The sequence below is a fragment of the Colobus angolensis genome, unplaced genomic scaffold, assembly GCF_000951035.1.
Source record: "Colobus angolensis palliatus isolate OR3802 unplaced genomic scaffold, Cang.pa_1.0 Scaffold111, whole genome shotgun sequence".
NCBI classification, from domain to species: Eukaryota; Metazoa; Chordata; class Mammalia; order Primates; family Cercopithecidae; genus Colobus; species Colobus angolensis.
In genome coordinates, this window is record NW_012112142.1 from 5,803,657 (window position 1) to 5,821,350 (window position 17,694).

Here is a 17,694-nt window from a genome sequence, read left to right on the forward strand (position 1 = left end):
GAAAAGCATTTCTGCTAATTCTGTAAACTTGCTAAAATGATAAATTATTGGAAGAATATTGGTAGTGTACAGGATTGGTGGAAGAACCGAACCACTGAGCCTGGGGAAAGGCAGAAATTAGAGACCTTGTCTTTATTCAGGATTTCAAATTCCAGATGAGAGAATTTGATTGGACCAGATAGGGTGTGTTGTGTTTACTTTGGTTCCAACCATCCATATTGTCAGGAGATTGGACAGGGAGCATAGCTGCTGTGATTGGAAGAATCCTGGTGAGTTGGGCAGCCTCTTGCAATGTGTATATTCTGCATTGGCCATCATAATTTTAATCAAGTTAGTGGCTGTTCAATGGAATGTGCCTAAACTTATTGCTCTGCATTATCTTGCTTGAAATATGAATAATCTGTTGCCAAACTAGGGAAAAAACATAACATCCTCTAGGCAAGGATGGTAGTTTTTAAACTGTGGTCTCCAGACCATCAGCATGCACATGATGGAGAACTTGTTGGAAATACAAATTGTTTTTTCCACTCCAGATCTAGTGGATTCCTGGTGAGACACAAAAAGCATGTTTTAACAAATACTCTAGATGATTCTGATATATGCAAAAATTTAATGTGTATGAATCACCTAGGGATGTTGTTACAGTACATATTCTTTTTTAGTAGGTCTAGGGTAAGGCTGATACTCTGCATTTCTAACAAATTTCCAGATTATCCCATTGGTGTTGATGCAGAGACAGACTTTGAGTAGCAAAAATAGAGATATTGAAGGAGAAAATTTAAACCACTATTTCAAACTGTTGAAATTCTATAGACAAAAGAGCAATGAAAACCATGAAGCCCTGTACAAATAAATTATTATTATTGCTGTTGGATGATACTAGTTTTCATAAATCTTCAGAACATTGTGTATTTTGGGGGTAGAGGAGACTCTTATCTTCAACTGGCAGGTCTGAAGATGGGATTGGTTATAAAGTTTATGTAACAAGTCACGTTTAAGTCAAGTATATAAATGCCCCATGTGTCTTAATCTCAACATATAATGGCATGTGGCAAAAGTAGCATTTATATCTCCAGCTATCACTTGTTTTGTTCATGACAGAAATAACATGTTCCACATTATTTAAAAATTATAACTCAAAGCTTAATGCTAATGAAGTTGCCAAGCTATGACCTAAAAGAAGGCAGAGCCTGGCCAGATGGCTCAAGTTACTGATTACAACTTTTTGACCCATATTGATCCTAGCTAGTGTTTTTAGTGTCTGGCTATTTGGTGAATAATCATGAAAGCTTTGGAGCATCTGGTTCAATTTCCAGCAATTTGCTATTAGTGATACTCAAATCTGATTGCAGTGGTTTGGCAATGACTTAATGGGAGTAGGGAAAGATTATCTAACTGGGTTTATGAACCTTGCTAGCTAGGGGTCTCTTAGATTATGTTTGCCAATATTTTCCTTTTAATTTCATTGCTTTTATTGTCAGATGACTGTGTTTCTTTGAGGTTTTGCTTTTGAAGATTGTAGATGCTTTCATTTCACTTAATGCATTCAAAAAACTTTGAAAGGACCTCCTCCACACAAAAATCTCCCATTAGGTCAACATTAATGCATATAAGAAATCTCTCATCATAACTAAAATTAAAACAAGAACTAAGACTTACTGACAGAGTAATTTCTATTGTATTCCTCAAAGAGGCCAAATAAGCCTGAGAATAAAGACAAACAAGGGAACATAATTTATTTAGTATTTTAAAAATTCTCATAAAGCTTAGTAAGAAAAAGAATTAAATCATTAGTAATTGAGGAGTTCCCCTTTCCATAAAGTCCTTGTTTGCAATCAAGAAATGAAGAGCAGAGATATGTAGGCATTTTTCTGGAGAAAGAAACATTGATATTGTGACATCTGAAGATTTATTTCTGATAGGTGTCTTAAGTTAATATTTTTATAAATAATCTGAATGGATAATTATACATGGTTAAATGGTAGATAATGTCTAGGATAATAACATGAGAGAAACTAATGGCTGTTTCAAACTTGAGCTAAGGTATAATTGCATCTTGGTTGAATTCTGAATACCAGTGTCTGATCTCTCAGCTTGCAGGCTGGAAGCCTTGGTTGCCTTTTTATTAAGAGAAAATTTCTAGGAATATGGCTTCCTTAACTTGAAAAAGGCTGACCAAAGGTAAGAGAATGTGTACACTTAAAGATTTTTTTATTGACACATATTTGATACAAAGATTTCAGCTATACAATTTGGTGATTTAATATACACACACATTGTAAAATAATCAGTAGACACTAGTTAACATAGCGATCACTTTAGATAGTTACCACTTAAAAATTTGTATGTGTGCATGTGACAAAAATACTTAATATCTTCCCTCTTGGCAAATTTCAAATATACAGTAAACTATTGTTAATTATACTCATATTATTGTGGATTCAATCTCCACAACATATTCTTCCAGCATAATTGAAACTTTGTACACCCTAACCAACATCTCCCCATTTTTCTCTCCCCTCACCGTTGGCAAACACTATTCTATTCTCTGTTTCTATGACTTCAACTATTTTAGATTCCCTCTTTTTAAGGCTGAATAATATTCCATTGTGTGGGGTGTGTGTAGCCCCCACATTTTCCTTTATTCATTCGTCATTTCCATACTTGGGACTATTGTAAATAATGCAGAAATTAACATGAGAATGCAGGTATCTCTTGGAGAGCCTGATTTCATTTCCTTTGGATGTATATGCAGTAGTCAGATTACTGGATCTTTTTATTTTTTGAGGAACCTCCTACTGTTTTCCATAATGGTTGTACCAATTTACATTCCCAGAAACAGTATATAAGAGTTTCTTTTTTTCCACATCCTCTCCAGCACTTATTATCTTTGGTCTTTCTGATAATGGTCATTGTAACAGATGTGAGGTGATAACTCATTATGGTTTTGATTTGAATTTCCTTGATGATTAGTGATGTTGAGCACCTTTTCATAAACTTGTTTGCCATTTGTATGTTTTCTTTTGAGAAATGTCTATTTAGATCCTTTGCTCATTTTTGAAACAGGATTGAAACATGATGTTTTTCATTATTGAGTTGTGTGAGTTCTTTATATATATTGGATATTAACCCCTTATACTTCTAGGAGTTTTGTAGTTTCAGGTCTTACATTGAAGTCTTCAATCCATTTTGAGTTGATTTTTGTATAGGTGTGAGATAAAGATCTAATTTCATTCTTCTGTGTGTGAATATCTAGTTTTCCCAGCATCATTTATTGAATAGACTGTCCTTTCCTCAGTTTATGTTCATAGCACTCTTGTCAAAGATCAGTTGATTGTAGATGTGAGGACATATTTCTGAGCTTTCTGCTCTGTTCCATTGGTCTATTTGTCTGTTTATATGCAGGTACCATACTGTAGCTTTGTAAAATTATTTGAAATTAGGAAGTGTGATGCCTCCAGCTTTGTTCTTCTTGCTCAAGATTGCTTTGTCTATTTGGGGTATTTTGTGGTTCCATATGAATTTTAGGATTTTATTTTCTATTTCTATAAAGAATGTGATTAGGACTTTGATAAGGATTGCAGTACTGTGAATTGCTTTGGGTATTTTGAACATTTGCAGACATTAATTACTCCAGTCTGTGAACACAAGATGTTTTCCCATCTATCTGTGTCTTTCTTACTTTCATAAACGTTTTATAGTTTTTAGTGTACATGTCTTTCACCTCTTTGATTAAATTTATTCCTAAGTGTTTTATAGTTTTGGCTGTTATTGTTAATGGATTTTTAAAATTTCCTTTTCAGATAGTTCATTGTTGTGAATAGAAATGCAATTGATGTTTGCATGTTGATATTTTACCTTGCAGCTTTACTGAATTCATTTATTATTTCTAATAGTTTTTTTTTTTTACTTGTCATTGAGCCTTTAAGATTTTCTATGTGTGTAATTATGTCATTTGCAAAGAGACAATTTTACTTCTTTTCCAATTTGGATGCCTTTTTATTTCTTTTTCTTGCCTAATTACCGTGGATAAGATTTTCAATACAAGGTTGTAAAGAAGAGGCAAGAGAGGGTATCCTTAGCTTGTACCAGATCTTAGAGGGAAAGCTTTTAGTTTCCCTCCATTGATTATGGTATTTACCTTGGGCTTTTCCAACATGGCCTTTATTGTGTTTAGGTAAGATTCATCTGTAGCTATTTCGTTGAGAGTTTTAAGAATGAGTGGATGTTGAACTTTGTCAAAAATTTTTTTTGCCTCTATTGAGATGATCATGTGGTTTTTTTTCTCTCATTTTGTTAATATGTTGTAGCATGTTGATTCATATGCATATATTGGATCATTCTGGTATCCCTTTGTTAAATCTCACTTGTTCATGGCATATGATCCTTTCAATGTGTTGTTGAATTTGGTTTGCAAGGAAAATTGGCCTGTAGTTTTTTTTTTTTTTTTTTTTTTTTTTAGTAGTGTCTCTTCTTGGTTTTGGTATCAGGGTAAAGCTGACCTATTAAATGAATTTGGAAGAGTTTACTTTTTTCTATTTTTTGAAAATTTAGCAAGGACTGGTATTAATTCTTCTTCAAGTATTTGATAGAATTGACATATGAAGCCATCAGGTCCTGGGCTTTTTTGGAAGGTTTTTGATTACTGAGTCAATCTTCTAATTTATATTCAGGCTTTCTATTCCTTACTGATTCAGGTTTGATAGCTTGTATGATTCTGGGAATTTATTCTTCCAGATTACCCAGTTTGTTGGCATATAATTTTTCCTAATATTCCCTTACAATCTGTTTTATTTCTGAGGCATCCATTATATTGTCTCTTCTTATTTCTGATTTTATTTATTTGTGTGTTCTTTTTTTCTTATTTTAGCTAAGGATTTGTAGATTTTAGTAATCTTTGAAAAAAACTTGTAGTTTTTTTTTCTGTTTTATTATATTTATTCTGCATTTGATTTATTTTTTCTCTGATCTTCATTATTTCCTTCCTTCTGCTAACTTTGGGCTTAGTTTTTTTCTTTTTCTAGTTCCTTGATGTGAAAAATTAGATGTTTATTAGGGATCTTTCTTCTTTATTAATGTAGGCATTTATTGCTATAAACGTCTCTCTTATTACTGCTTTTACTACATCCTGTAGGTTTTGGTATGTTGTGTTTTCATTTCCATTTGATTTTTGCTTTGGCCCAATGGTTGTTTAAGGGTATGTTGTTTAGTTTTCACATGTTTGTAAATTTTCCTATTTTCTTGGTGCTATTGATATCTTAGTTTCATTCCATCGTGGTTGAAAAAGATACTTGAAATGATTTAGATTTTCCTAAATGTATTATGAATTGTTTTTTCATGTAACATGTGATCTATGCTGGAAAATGTTTCATGTGAACTATGATGGTTAATACTGAATGTCAACTTGATTAGATTGAAGGATACAAAGTGTTGATCCTGGGCGTGTCTGTGAGGGTGTTGCCAAAGAAGATTAACATTTGAGTCAGCGGACTGGGAAAGGCAGACCCACCCTTAATCTGGCAATTTAGCACCGGGAAGGTCACCTTGTCTCCACACACTAGGCTGGTACCCATAGACTGTGCGTTTAGGTTTACCCCAGCACCAAGCCTGATCTTGCAGTCCCAGTGTCCAGGCCTGCCAGGTACACTCAGTCTTTCGGCCTGCTCTACCACTAGGCAGCCCCACCCAGTAGCCCCAGGCTCTACACTGGCCCCAGCACTGGGCCAGCCCCAGTAGCTGCAGGCTTTGAATGCCAGGTCAGCCACCAGAGACAAGGCTTCAGAATCATCCCGCAGTCTCAGTCTCCAAGCCAGGTGCAGTGGCCCTTGGCTTCAGGCCTGCCCAAGCCATCAGGCTGGTCCTGCAGCCCTAGCCATCAAGCCGGCACCTATGGACCCAGCCTTCAGACCAGCCCCTGTGGATATAGGTTCTAGGCTCACCCAATGCCAAGGCCAATCTCTGTGACTCCAGGCTTTATGGTTCCCCAGTTTCCAGTCCAGCCTAGAGCCAGATCAGCCCATGTAGCCTCAGACTTCAGGCCTGCACCAGCACTAGGTTGGCATATCTGGCCTCAGGTGACAGGCTGGCACTTATAGCCATAGGCACTAGGTCTGCCTAGTGTCAGGCCAATGACTGCATCCCCACCCTCCAGACTGACCACACGTTCCAACAGACTCAGGGTCCAGGCCCATTCCAATAGACCCCAGTGCTGGACAGCCTCCATGGACTCAATCTCCATGACTTCCCCTACAGACCCAGGTTCCAGGCCCCAAAGCCCCAGGACTCAGGTAGGCCCTTGCAGACCTAACCTTCAGGCCAGCATCAACAAACCTAGACTTAAGATTAGCCCTCATGCACCCAAGCTCCAGGCTAACTAGGACCTCCTAGGACCCAAAATTCTAGTTTCCATGGCTTCAGGTTCCAGGCCAGTACACACAATCCTAGGCTTTAGACCAGCCCCTGCATACACAGATTTTATGCCTGCCTCAGCACCAAGCTGGCCTGAGGATCCAAGGAAGTCCTAGTGGCCTCAGGCTTCAGTGGACCCTGAGTTCAGTCCTGCTTCAGGAGACCCAAGGTCTAGGGCAACTTCAGTAGACTTTAGTGCCAGGCTGGCTCCTGTGGTTCCAGGACCATCCCTGAAGATCCTGTCTCCAGGTCATCTCCATGGACCCAGGACCTAGGCACATCTCCATGGACTCAGGCTGCAGGTTGACCCCAGTGGACCTAGGCGCCAGGCCTATCCCAAGATCTGGTCAGCTTCTGCGGACTCAAACTCAAAGTTTACCCCAGTGCCAGGTCAGCAATGTGAATCAAGGCTTCAAGTCAGCAACCACATATACAGGCTCCAGGCCCACTGTGGCAGAACCAGGCTGCAGACACACACCCCCTCTCACCCTGCCACAAACCTAAACAACAGGTCTACATCAGTGAACAGAGGCTCCAAACCCAACCCTGTGGACTCAGGTACCAGCTGATCCAGACACCAGGCCAGCCTGCCTGAGGACTCCAGCAGTAAGTCAGCCTACAGACCAGGCCAGATGTCCTGCTGAAAAATCTCTTCAGGGGCTGACTGGTAAAGGGCATTCCCACACAAAGCCAATCTGTAAAAACGAAAATAAGTCACTGATTCAAATGTCCAGGCATCAACGCAGCCACAAGGATGAAATATAATCAGGGAAACATGATACCATCAAAGGAACAAAATAAAGCCCTTACTTCTTCAGAGTAACTGGCTCTGAAGAAATGAAGACGTATGAATTGCCTGACAATTCAAAATAATTGTTTTAAGGAAGCCCAGTGAACTTCAAGAAAATACAGAGAAGTAAATCAATGAAATCAGGAAAACAGACAACCAAAATGAAAAATTTAATGGAGATATTGAAATTCTATATACGCACACACGCAAATGTTATAACATATATAACATAATATATGCATATATAATGAATTCTAGAGCTGAAAATTATAATAAATGAAAAGAAAAATGCATTAGAGAATGTCAATAGCCGACCTGATCAAGCAGAAGAGAGAATCCATGAATTTAGAGACAGGTTATTTGAAAATATAGGACCAGAAGAGAAAAAAAAAGGAATAAATGAAACTAATGAGACATATGGGACAGCATCTAACAAACAAATATTCAGACTATAGGACTTCAAGGAAAAGAGAAACATTGGACCAGAAAACTTAAAGAAACAATTGCAGAAATTTCTCCAAATCTGGGGAAATATATAAATATCCAGGCACAGCAAAGTCAAAGTTCTCCAATTAGATACAACCCTAACAAGGCTACACCAAGAAAAGTTATGATTAAACTGTCAAAAATAAAAGATAAAGAGGTCATTCTTAAAGCAGTAAGAGGTGGGGGAGAAAAAGCCTATCACTTATCAGGGAGTTCAAATAAGGCTAGCAGTAGACCTCTCAGCAGAAAACTTACAGACCAGATGAGAGTGGGATGATATTTTCAAAATACTGAAGGAAAAATAAAGTCAAAACAAACCTACCAACCAATAATAATTTATCCAGCACAACTGTTTCTCAGGTATAATTAACCCAGCAAAGTGGTTTTTCAGATATGAAGGAGAGACAGGGTTTCTCAGACAAACAAAAGCAAAGAGGATTCATTACTACCAGACCTGTCTTACAAGAAATGCTAAAGAGAATTCTTCAAGCAGAATGAAAAGTATATTGTCAAATTCAGAATACACTAATACTGTAATGGTAGTGTGTAAATGACATATCTTTAATACAAAAGTTAAAAGACAAAATTATTTTAAAATAACAGCTACAAAAACTGTTAAGAGATACACAGTATAAAATGATATAAATTGTGTCATCAAACACATAAAATTGGTGGAGAGGTTAAGAAAGAAATGTTGACGATTTTTAAGTGATCAGTTAAGTTGTTAACAGCTTTAATGAACCTATTATAACTGTAAGATGTGCATTGGCCTTGTGGTAAAAATAAAACAAAAACCTACAGTAAATACACAAAAGATAAATGATAAGAATTCGAAGCATACCACTAGAGAAAAATCACCAAATCACAAAGGAAGACAGCAAGAAAGGAAGAAAGGAGCAAAGGATCTGCAAAACAACTGGAAAACAATTAAAATGACTGTAAGTCCTTGCTTGTCAATAATTATGTTGAAAGTAAATGGATTAAATTCTCCAATCAAATAGAGTTGCTGAATACATTTTTAAAAATTCCAGCTATATACTGCTTATAACAGATTCACTTCAACTTTAAAGACACACATAGCCCAAAAGTGAAGGTATGAAAAAGGATATTCCAGACAAACGGAAACCAAAAGAAAGCAAAGTTAGCTATACTTATATCAGATAAAAATAGACGTTAATACAAAATTATAAAGAGAGACAAAGAAGGTCATTATAGAATGATAAAGGGGTCAACTCATCAATTGGATATAACAACTGTAAATATATATGCACCCAATATCCAAGCTCCTTAATTGTATGAAGCAAATATTTATAGATCTGAAGGGTGAGATATACTGTAATACCATAGTAGTAAGACATTTTAATGTCCCACCTTCAGCAGTGGACCAGTCATCTAGACAGAAAATCAACAAGGATACATTGGACTTGAACTGCACTTCAGATCAAATGGACCTAACAGACATATACAGAACATTGCATCCAACAGCAGCAGAATACACATTTTTCTCAAGCCACATGGAGGATTCTTCAGATATATTACATTTTGAACCACAAAACAAGTCTTAATAAATTTTAAGAGACTGAAATTATATCCAGTATCTTTTCCAATCACAATGGTATGACACTCTCAGCAGAAACCTTACAGACCAGATGAAAGTGGGATGATATATTCAAAACACTGAAGGAAATGAACAGAATGAAATTTAGAAAATTCCATTATTTACTCCTGAACAACCCAAATGGATCAAAGAGGAAATTAGAAAATGTCTTCACACAAACAAAAAGGAACACACAACATACCCAAGTCTATGGGATGCTGCAAAAGTGGTTGTAAGAGGGAAGTTTATAGCAACAAACATCTACATCAAAAAAGAAGAAAGTTCTCAAGTGCAATCTATTATTTCATTGTAAGAAACTAGAAAAAGAAGAATAAATTAAGCCTAAAGTTAGCAGAAGAAAGAAAATAATAAAGGTCAGAGAAGAAATAAAGGAAACACAGAATAGAAAAAAATAGAAAAGATCAAAAAGTGGAGAGTTGGTATTTTCAACAAAATAAGCAAATTCAACAAACCTGTAGCTAGACATAAATAAAATCAGAAATGAAAGAGGAAGCATTACAACTGATTCCACAGAAATACAAATAAATCCAAAAGGATCATAAGAGACTATGAACAATTATATACCAAAAATTAGATAGCCTAGAAAGAATGGATAAATTTCTAAACACATACAATCTACCAGCTGGACCATAAAGAAACAGAAAATCTGAATAGAACAAGAATGAGTAACAAGACTGAATCATTAATTTAAAAAAACCCAAATAATTTATGTTCTCACTTATAAATGTGACCTAAGCTATGAGGATGCAAAGGCGTAAGAATGATATAATGGAATCTGGGGACCCAAGAGGGAAGAGGGAAGAGTGGTGAGGGATAAAGGACTACACAGTGTACACTGCTGGGTGACAGATATATCAAAATCTCAGAAATTATCACTAAATAATTTATTCATATAACCAAAAACCACCTGTTCCCCAAAAACTATTAAAAAAGTCTCCTGTCAAAGAAATGTTCAGTATCTAATGACTTTATTGCTGAATTATACCAAGTATTTAAGCAAGAAGTAACTCTGATCCTTCTCAAACTCTTCCCCAAAATTGAAGTAGAGGGGATACCTACAAACTCATTTTACAAGGGTAGCATTACCCAGCCGAGAAGGACACTAAAAGAAAAGAAAACTGCAGACCAATATTCCTGATACACATACATCCAAAACCCCTAAAACAAATACTAGCAAACTGAATTCAACAACACATTAACAGGATCATTCACCATGATCAGGTGGGATTTATCCCTGGGATGCAAGGATGGTTCAACATATACAAATCAATAAACTTGATACATCACATTCATGGAATGAAGGGCAAAAACCATATGATCATCTCAATGGATACATAGAAAACATTTGACAGAATTCAATATCCTTCTATGATAAAAACACCCAACAAACTAGGTATAGTAGGAATGTACCTCAACACAAAAAGTCTATATATATGATAAGCCTACAGCTAACATCATATTCAATGGTGAAAAGTTGGACACTTTTTCTTTAAAAAATCAGGAATATGACCAAGAAACCTACTCTCACCGCTTCTGTTCAACATGGTACTGTAAGTCCTAGCCAGAGCAATTAGGCATGAAATACAAGAAAAGAAAGGCATCCAAATCAAGAAGGAAGAAGTGAAATTGTCCCTGTTTACAGATGACATCGTTTTATAGAAAATCCTAAAGATTTCACTAAAACACCATTAGAACTAATAACAAAATTCAGTAAAGTTGTAGGATATAGAATCAACATGCACAAATCAGTAGGGTTTCTATATACTAATAACAAGCTATATGATTAAAAATATCCCATTTTCATTAGCTACCCAAAAAGTGAAATACTTAAGAATAAATTTAACCAGTATAAAAAACCTATACTGTATACTACTATAAAACATTGATAAAAGAAGTGGAATAATACATGAAGAAATGGAAAGATATCCCCTTTAAGAAGAAGATTGAGGAATTAATATTGTGAAAATCTCTGTACTACCCAAAGTGATCTACAGATTCATGCAATCTTCATCAAAATTTCAATGACATTTTTTACAGAAATGGAAAAAATAATCCTAAAATTCATGTGGAAGTAAGAGACTCCAAATAGCCTAATCAATTTTGAACAAAAAGAATAGAGCAGGAAGCATCAGTCTACCTGACCTCATATGCAAAGCTACAATAATCAAAACAGTATGGTACTGACGTAAAAACAGACACATAGACCTATGGAAATAAATAGCCCAGCAACAAACCCACACATTTATTATAGTCAATTGATTTTTGACATAGATGTTAAGAACACACAATAGGGAAAAGACAGTCTCTTAAATAAATCATGGTGGTACAAATGAATATCCACATGCAGAAGCATGAAATTAGACCCTTATCTCACACTATAAAGAAACTTCAACTCAAAGTGTATTATAGGCTTAGTTCTAAGACCTAAAACTGTAAAATGACAAGAAAAAATGGGGAAAAATGTTTATGAAATGGTCTGGACAATAATTTTTTGGATATAAACCCAAAAGCAGGCAGCAGAAGCAACAGTAGACAACTGGGATTACATTAAGCTGAAAATCCTCTACAAGTCAAGGAAACAAACAACAGAGTGAAGAGGCAACTTATGAAATGAGTTAAAATATTTGCAAACCAGAGATCTTAAAAGGGGCGAATATTCAAAATACATAAAAAACTCAAAAAAACTCAATAGTAAGAAAAATAACCTGATTAAAAATTGGAAATGGATCTAAATAGGCATTTGTACTCAACAGATAGATAAAAAGATGTTCAACCTCACAAATTATCAGAAAAATGCAAGTTAAAACTACAATGAGATATCACCTTTCACCTGTTGGAATGGCTGTTATTAAAAAGATAAAAGATTAACAAGTGTTGAAGAGGATGTGGAGGAAAGGGAACCCTAGCACACTGTTGGTGGGAATGCAAGTTAGTATAGCCAGACTGGAAAAAGAGTATGCAAATTCCCCGAAATTTAAAAATAGATTTGCCATATGATCCAGCAATCCCACTACTGGGTATACATCTGAAGGAAAAAAAATTATTACGTTCATACTTCCGTGTTTTTTGTAGCATTATTCACAATAGACATGACACAGAATCAACCGAAGTGTTCATCAGCAAATAAATGGGTAGGGAAAGTATGCCGTATATATACAGTGGAATACTATTTTGCCATAAAAAGCAAATTTTGTTATTTGTAACAAAATGGGTGAACCTAGAGAACATTATGTTGAGTGAAATAATCCAGGTTCAGAAAGATAAATACCACATGATTTTACTTATATGTTGAATCTTAAAAAGTTGAACGCATAGAAGCAGTGAGTTTGGTTACCAGGAACTGAGAGTTGGGAGAGTGACCGGAGAGACGTTGGTCATAGGATAAATATATTCAGTTGGCTAGTTGCAATAAATACAAGACATCTACAACACTTTGTACAACACTTTGACCATAGTTAGTAATAATGTACTATACTCTTGAAAGTCACTGAGAGGAGGTTTTCAGTGTTCTCACTACAAAAAGTGTAAAGTATATGTGGTAATTCATTTGTTCATTAACTCAACTTAGCCATTCCACAATGTGTACATATTTCAAAACATCATGTTGTACATGATAATTATACACAATTTTTATGTGTCAGTTAAAATAAATATATTTAAAATAAATGTAAGGAGCTTTCACTTCTGGATGTACCTTTCCCTATTCTTCCAGCTAAGCACTAACTAACTAAAAATCCTGGACCTTATTTGTAAAATAGACAATAGAAGCCATTGAAAAAGAAGAAGGCAGGCTGGCTAAGAACTTTGGGATGTGAGGGGTGATGTGAGTGTTTGGTTAGCTTTTTTTGGGTCTCATGTATCTCAGACTTGGATCTGAAAAATCAGAAGCCCCAAAATGCCAATGAGTGCAGACCAACAAAAACAATAAAAACCCCTCTAAAAGCTCTATCTCTTTAGCCAGAAGTCCAGGAAATGGACAACCCAGCAAGACAAAAAATGTTTCGACATTAATTTGTTGACTCCAGTTAAACATATGTAAACAGTTGACCCACTTCCAATCACAAAATCAAAGGCTGAGTGGAAAGCTAGAGTTTCACCATTGCAAGACCATGAAAAAGCACCCATCAACGCCTCTAGGGTGATATCAGAAAAGGCCAAGTAAGAGTTTAATTCTGCCATTCTTGTAACAAGGCCCTGTGGTGTCAGGGAAGACCATTGCTTCTAAACAGTAATGAGGATTATCCCATGTCAGGTGTCAGCTGAGGATGAGTGGGTATCTAAGAGACTTCTACCTTTGCTTTGAAGAAATGAGGCAGCACCACCTTTTCTTCCCCTTCCTGAGCAGTTTTAGAGAAAGCCAGCTAAAACAGAAGGCTTAGTAATATACAGTCTTGGAACATAGTAGGAAAATGCCTGTTTTTTTTAGTTCAAAGTCATTCATCATCCTACAGACAATAAATTTCTCAAACTGAATAAAGAAGACAATCAGTAGATGCCAACATTGAGATGACAAAGCAACTGTGATAAAAATGCAACAAGTAATTACAAACATATTTGAGCCACATGAAAAATTAAAAAACATCTTAGCAAGAAAATAGTCTTAAGAAATAAATATAAGATATAAAAGGGAATCAAATGGAAATTTCAAAATGAAAAAATACAACAACCGAAAATAAAAAGTACAATTAATGGGTTCAACAACAGAATGGATGAGACAGAGGAAATATTCAGTGAAGTGTAAGAGAGTAGAAATTGCCCAATCTGAAAAGCAGAAAGAAAGTAGACTTTCAGAAAGAAACAGAGCCTTAGGGACCTGTGTAACTACAAGAAAATATTTAACATTTGTGGGTTTAGAGTACTGGAAGAAAAGGAGGAAAAGGATGGGGCTGAAAAAGTGCCAGAAGAATAATGACTGAAAATGTCCCAAATGTGGTAAGAGACAAATCTACAAATTTAAGAAGCTGAATGAATCCCAAATGGGATAAATCCAAACAAATTCACATGAAGATACATTATAATTAAACTTTTATAAACTAAAAACTTTTTAGGGCACCATAGTTTCACTTTACCTATAGGTGAAAAACAATTCAAATAATAATTGATTTCTTACCAGGAACTATGAGACCCAGAAGGAAGTAGCATACTTTTTAGGTGCTGAAATGAAAGAACTGCCAGCCAGAATCCTATACCCCACACAAATATCTTTCAGGAATAACGAATAAATTAATACATTCTCAGATGAAGGAAAAGTATGGGAATTTGTCACTAGTGGATGTATTCTAAAATAATTGAAGTTCTCTACATAGAAATTATATGATAAAAGAAGAAAACTTGGAACATTAGGAAAGAAAAACACAGTAAGAAAAAATATGGGTAAATACAATAGGCTTTCCTTGTCCTCTTGAATTTTCTAAATTATGTATGTAGTTGAAGCAAAAATTATAACATTGATGTGGCTCTAAATGTACATAGAGAAATTACTTAGTGCTTCCACTTTTTTGGCCACCCTGTCAGAATCCTCCCAAAAAGGAATTATTGATTATTCATTCTAAATGTCTTGATTTGGAATGAATAAACAAGAATTCATTCTAATTCAAAACTTATTTAGATTAAATTATTGATTATAATAACTGTTTATTCTAAACTGATTATTTGAAACTAGTCTTTACTAAATTTTCTTCGTATCAGTAAATGGTATCACTAATCAGTTCCACAAGTCAAAAATCTATGTGTCAGCACTAATGTATCCTTTGCCTTCATCCTTCACATGTGATAGTTATGTCAACAAGACCATCAACAAATCCTGTTTCATACAGCTCCAACATACATATTAAATTTCTTAATTTCTCTTCATCTTCACTATTATTACTCAAGTTCAAACTGCTGTCATCCCCTCCCTGGATTTCTATATATCCTCTTTTATTGGCCTCTCCGTTTTCTCTCTTTTCCTCCTACAAAAGATAGAGTGGCCTTTTAAAATTATAAAATAATTTTCTTCTGTAGTATAAAATCCCAATTCATTTCCAGGTCTAAAAAGTCTGTATGTAATTGGATCTCCTACCTTTCCCCTATATTCTACTCTCACTACTCTCTAGGCACAATGGCTTCCTTTTTGGATGAAATAAGTGCTGAATAGATTGGGGGAAAAAAACATGGAAGTAAAAGCCTGATGACCTCAGTGAAGCAGAAGAACAAGTGAGATTGCAGAGCAAAAGACTATGAAAATTAGGATCACATCCTGAGATAGGCTTTCTGGAGGATAATAAAATGGTCCCTGATTCCATGATTTTTTTCATTGAGATATAACCCATATACCATAGTTCCCTCTTGAAATGTACAATCCAGTGGCTTTTAGTATGCTCACAAAGTTGTACAACCATCAACACTATCTAATTCCAAAACATTTAATTACCCTGAGAAGAAACTCTGTATCTATAAACAGTCACTTTCCACTTCTTCCTATCTATGGATTTGACTATTCTGGACATTTCATGCAAATAAAAATATGTGACCTTTTGAATCTGATGTCCTTCACTTAACATCATGTTTTTAAGGTTCATCCATGTTGTAGCATGAATCAGAACTTCATTACTTATGGCTAAATAATATTCCTTTATATGAACTGATAAAGTAGGACTTGAATCTACTATTTTGCTGTTTGTTTTCTACATGTGTATGCCTTTTGATGTTCCTCTATTTCTCCATTACTGCCTTTTTTCTGAAATAAAAAGTTTCTAGTGTGCAATTTTAATTCCCTTGTCATTTATTTTACTGGTTTTTGGTTGTTAGTTTCTTAGTTGTTTCCTGGTGTTATAATTAACATCTTCACTTATAGCAACCAAGTTTGGATTAATACCAACCTAATTACAATAGTATATAACAATTTTGCTCCTATATGGCTTTGATTTTTCACCATCTTTGTGCTGTTATTTTCATATAAATTTTGTACAGTGTGTGCCCCTCTATACAGATTTATTGCCTTATAAAATTTTTCTTTTTAATTTTTTAAAATGCAATTTTCTTTTAAATCAGATACTAGAAAATAGTTATAAACAAAATATACATATATTTATGAGATAAATGCATACATTTATTTATGTAATAACTTTTACTAGTGCTTTTTCTTTCTTCATTAGATTTGAGTTACTCCAAGGACTCTAGTATTTCTTATAGGACAGGCTTCTAAGTGATAGATGCTCTTAGTTTGTGTTTATCTGGGGATATCTTAATCTCTCCACCTTAAGTTTTGAAGGATAGATTTTCTGGATATAGAATTTTTGATGACAATATTTTTTTCAGCACTTTAGACATGTCATCCATTTTAACTTCCATGGTGTGTAATGAGAAATTGGCTGTTAATCTTGTTAAGGATTATTTGTATGTAATGAGTCACTTTGCTGTTGCTGTTTTCAAGGTTCTTCATCTTTGTCAACAATTTGATTATAGTATGTCTTCATGTGGGTCTCCTTGAATTTATCCTACTTGGGTTTCATTAAACTTCTTGGATATGCAGATTATTTTTTAAATCCATTTTGAGCTTTGGCCTTTTTTTTCCAGATAATATTTTTGAACCTTTTGCTTTCTCTCCTTCTTGTACTCCCGTTACACCGAAGTTGGTGCACTTTATCTAGGAATGTTAAGATATCACCAGATAAACACAAACAAGGAGTCCGTTCATTTTTCCTTTTTTCTTTCTGTTCTTAATAATGAATAATCTCCATTGACATACCTTCAGGTTTGTTGATTCTTTTATCCCCATGGTCACATTTGCTGCTGAGCTATGCTAGTAAATGTTTCATTTCAGTTGTTATATTCTAAACTCTAGAATTTCTGGATATGAAGTAATTTTTCATCTATTATTGATATTTTACATTGTGATGAGATTTCTTTTTTTAGGTATTGTTGTCTTTCATTCTTTGAACACACTTAACATAGATTATTTACAGTCTTTTGTCAAATAAGTACAATGTTTGATTTTCCTCAGAGACTTTTCTATTGATTGCTTTTTACCCTGTGTATGGAGCATACTTTCTTTTATTCATGTCTAGTAATTTTTTTTTTGAAAGCTGAATATTTAAAATAATATGATGTAGCAAATATGAAAATCAGATGACCCCATGTCCAAGGAGGAGGAGATGTTGTTTTACTTAGTGTTTTTTCTGAAAGAATTCTACAAAATCCATATTCTTTATTATATGTGGCAACTGAAGTCTCTGCTTAATTAGTTTGTTAGCTTAGTGGTCAGTTAAAGAATGGATAGATATTTTCTTAAGCACTTGAAATCAATGTTTTCCTATCTTGGGAAAGGGCCTTGTGTATATGTTGGGACATACCTTCAACACTCAGCAAGGCCTTCTTACTTGTGCAGAGCCTCCAAGTCAGCCCACAGTGA